Source organism: Orycteropus afer, unplaced genomic scaffold (genome assembly GCF_000298275.1).
Source record: "Orycteropus afer afer isolate SDZICR_OR568_19922 unplaced genomic scaffold, OryAfe1.0 scaffold00145, whole genome shotgun sequence".
In the NCBI taxonomy this organism is placed as follows: domain Eukaryota; kingdom Metazoa; phylum Chordata; class Mammalia; order Tubulidentata; family Orycteropodidae; genus Orycteropus; species Orycteropus afer.
In genome coordinates this window covers 8,315,096-8,319,518 of record NW_006921732.1, presented here as the reverse complement: position 1 = coordinate 8,319,518, position 4,423 = coordinate 8,315,096, and positions in this window count along the sequence as shown.

Here is a 4,423-nt window from a genome sequence, read left to right as displayed (position 1 = left end):
TCATAAAGTTTTCCAGTAATATATCAGACAGTGTTTCACTGCTATTCATAAGGTTTTCACTGGCCAATTCTTTGAGCAGTAGATGGCCCCTTCCTTCTTCCATGTTAGTCTGGAACGTCCACTGAAACGTGTCCATGATGGGTGACCCTGCAGGTGTTTGAAATACTGGTGGCATAACCTCCAGCCTCACAGCAACATGAAAGCCACGACAGTATGAGAAACTGACAGATGAGTGGATGAGTAATTATTAGGTGAATGAATTATTCCTTCAAAACCCAGTTCTAATCTTCCCTTTTTTGTGAAGCTTACCATGTTGTTGATCTCCTCTCTAGTCCCCCAAGGCAATCACTTCCTTGTTTGTGTTACTTCTGCAATTTGTACATAGTTTGTTTTACTACTTATCACCCTAGTGGGTTATATGTCTATTTAAAAACAGGTTACTGGATTATATATCTATCTTAGCCCAGGTACCCAGGATAAAGAACCTAAGACAAAAGCTTTGTCAATGGGTGCAATCCTGGGGAGGAAGAGTGAGAAGCCACGGAAATGAGGCAGGGAAAGAGGGAGCAAATACAAGGGGTCAGAAAGGTCATATGGACTCACTACATCTTGGAACAGTCCTAGAGTGTGGAGGGTATGAGAAAAGCAGTGTAACTACTGAATAGTTCCCATCTCCTCCCCCTCAGTGGCCAAAGTCCACCCCACAGGCATTCACTTCCTTTCACTGACAAATTGTGCTATGTGCCCCTCCGGGTAGCTGCTTGGAAAGCTAGAGCCTCTGAAGTTTGGCCAGATCTGGCCAGTGGGTAAGTGCAGCATCTCTCCCAGATAACTGACGCTAACTTGGGGGCTCCTCATTCTGTGATAACAGTGTCCAGGTTTTAAGACCACTGTAAATAGGAGGAGTCTAAATAGTTCAACTACTAAATGAAAGGCTGGCCATTTGAACCCACCCAGAGGTGCCTTGGGAGAAAGGCCTGGCTATCTGCTTCCAAAATGTCACAGCCCTGGCATCATAGGATTGCCATGAGTCAAAATCAACCTGATGGCAGCTGCTTTTTTTTTTTTTTTGTATGTTTGTTTTGGAAAGGATGTAGTTGTCACTAGGGCTATTTCAGCCTTAGAAGTAAGTAAGGAACTGAAGTAAGTAGAACTGAAAAGATGCAGGGTGTTGCTTATCTTGGGCCTGGAACACTGCCTGTCCCCTCTTTTGAGCTAAGGTTTCCTTGCTGGCAGGCATTAAGGCTTATTATCCTTTGCCTATCCCTAATATTCAATGCAGAGCCTGGCACAATATGAGCCTTAAAAACAAAACAAAACAAAACAAAAAAGCCTCACTGCCATTGAGTCAATTCTGAGTCATAGCAACTCTATAGGACAAAGTAGAACTGCCCCAGAGTATTTCCAAGGCTACACATCTTTACAGAAGCAGACTCCTTCATCTTCCTCCCGTGGAGTGGCTGGGAGGTTTGAACTGTGGACCTTTTGGTTAGCAACTAAATGCAGCTAACGCTTCCAGTCCCCTTTTCCACCTTTCCCCTCTCTTCACATAAGCTGTGGCTACTTCACAAACTCTTCACATTCCCTCTCATCTCTGTGCCTTTGCTCAGGTAGGTCTCCCAGTAGGCATTTTTCCCTTTCACTAACTAATGGGATTTTACCTCTGTGAAAGACCTAGGTCAGCTCTGAAACACCACTCATGCCCAACTCCAGAACTGATATTTATCACTCACTCATCTGTGTTCTATTTTAGTGCTCATCACAGTCATTATATTATACAATCATTTTTGTACCATCTGATAAGTTCATTGATTTCCTAGCAACTATACAGTGTTGATTACCTAGAGGTTCTTAGTAAACGTTTGATGATTGAATAAATGAATGGGTTTAGTTCAATCCTCTTATTTGACAGATGAGGAAAGCACTGAGCATCAGAGAAAGAAGTTATTAACTTGCTCAAGACTATAGAACAAGTAAGTGGAGAATCTGGATTTGAACTCAAGTCAGACTGGCTCTAGAGTAGTTATTCCACTTCTATACTTTCACCATGATGATTATCATCATCTTGATCACCATCAAAACTACTATTACCTTCACCACTGCTACACCATCATCACACTCTCATCATAATCACTAATACCTCTACTACTACCACCACCACCATCACCACCAGCACTTCCACCACCATCATCACTCCATTAACACTTCTATCACCACTTCAACGGCCACCATCAACCATCAACACCATTAATACCACCGCCATTATCATCATCATCCTTTCACTATTTCTCAAGTTTATTCAAAGAGTTTTTATGCTCATATAGACCTTTTCATTTTCTAGTCTCCCATTCATTAAAGAAACCAGATCCCCCAACACAGTCATGAGACCTGTCAGTATAAATCTTTCTTTGGTGGCTTTAGTGGATTTCGTATAAGATTTTATGTACCTATATCACCCGAAAATATGCATGACATTGATAATGGGGTGCTGTGTCTGTGAGAAGAACATCTACTAGACAGAAACATCATGGTCAGAGCAAATATATAGGCAGAAAGCATAGCTTCCTATATCACCTGAACTGTCTTATGTGGTAGGTTCTAAAGTCAGAGTGATCTGGGTTCAAAGCTTGGTTCTGCCTTTAAATAGCTATATAACACTTAATACTTCATCTATGAAGTTACACTAATAATGCCTAGAATTGTTGTGAGAAGAAATGACATTATGCTTATAAAATGCCTGGCTCCTACCTACTAAGTATTGAGCATTTATTGTTATTTGTTTACCCAGAGTCTGAAATAGTGGTTGGCACTAATAATGCCTAGAATTGTTGTGAGAAGAAATGAGATTATGCCTATAAAATGTCTGGCTCCTACCTACTAAGTATTGAGCATTGACTGTTATTTCTGTTTACCCAGAGTCTGAAATAGTGGTCCTCTCAATCACTGTTCCATGCACTGATCTCACCAGGACGTGTGATAGATTTCTTATAAACAGTAAAAGAGCAACCACAGTTCAAAGGAGGGAGTGACTGAACTCAGCCAGAGACTAGAAGTGGGATAGGTGTTGCTGATCACATTGGGAAGGTGGTAATTGGGTTCACTTTGTTGTTTTTATTTTATTTTTTAATTTCAAAAATGTATTATAGAACATTTCAAACAGAAACAAAGACTAGTACAATGAACCTCCATGTGCCCATAACCTACCTTCAAAAGCTATCAACTAATGGCTAATCTTAATTCTTTTTATTATTATTAGTTTTAAAATTCATCATCATATCAAAACTGTTTCTTAATTATCCAACTATTTTCCCTCCTTTCTCCACCCCTCCCATCCCTGGTAACCAACAAAGAAAATTTCCTTCCCTGTGTAAACCTTTCCTTGACTTTTTAAAATAATGGACTGATACAATATTTGTCCTTCTGTGATTGACTTACTTCACTCAACATAATGTCTTTCAAGTTCATCCACAGAGCAAATCCATTTTCTACACAGCAGTTCATACACATTTTGTTTCATGACATTGACTGCAATTCCCCACAATGTAACAGCTCCCTTCCCACTTCCTCCCTGTAGTTACCTCTTCCCTGTGTCCTTCTTTCCTATGCATTCCTGCCCTCTGAGCTACCTCTCTGTGCAAACACTGCCCTTCTGTTCTTCCATGATGGATCATTCTAAGGAGTATATCTACCCGATGTAAATGTTCACCCTATGTGCCTGTCTGTTGTTTGGCTGCAAGTCAAGGGAGTGAGTGTGATATCAGACTAAACGTGGGTCCCTGCCTGGTGCACAATCAGGTCAAAATAGTTTACACAGTCCGTGATTAAGAGGAGAGAAAATTATTTATTACAAAGTGGCAATGCACGGAGAGAGGGTCCAGTACCCAAATCTGACTCCCCGAATGGATGTCAGGATACAGTTTTGTAAACTTCAGGAGATGGGCCTTATACATATTCATAAAAACTTCAGGAATTTGGACCTGAATTAACTGAGGATTGGTTGAAGCTTCCTTTGCCTCGGTTTAAAGGGATAGTCAATTTTTAATGCAGTGCGCTTGAGCACTGGATGAGTCACATCAACTTCCTGTCATCAGCTTGGGCAGAGGGGAGAATGTCAGCAACTTTGTTCCCTTTTGCCTCACTAGGCATGTCAGGCAGGCCAAAGTTGATTTCCAAGTTGTTTCCTGAAAAACAGCTTTAAGGAAACACATTAACATACCTATTTACCTGTTTCTAGGGGGTTAATAACATGGGGTCTCCAGGAACAAGGTAAGCACGGGCGGGCTTGTGCTTACTCACTGATCTGCACTGAACACTTTCCCTTGTTACCCTCCCAAGAGGGACCGGGTCTCCGGGAGCAAGGTAAGCATGGGCGTAGCACAGAGTAGCAGGCCAGAAGGGCAGGAGAAAGGGGTAAAACCCAGGA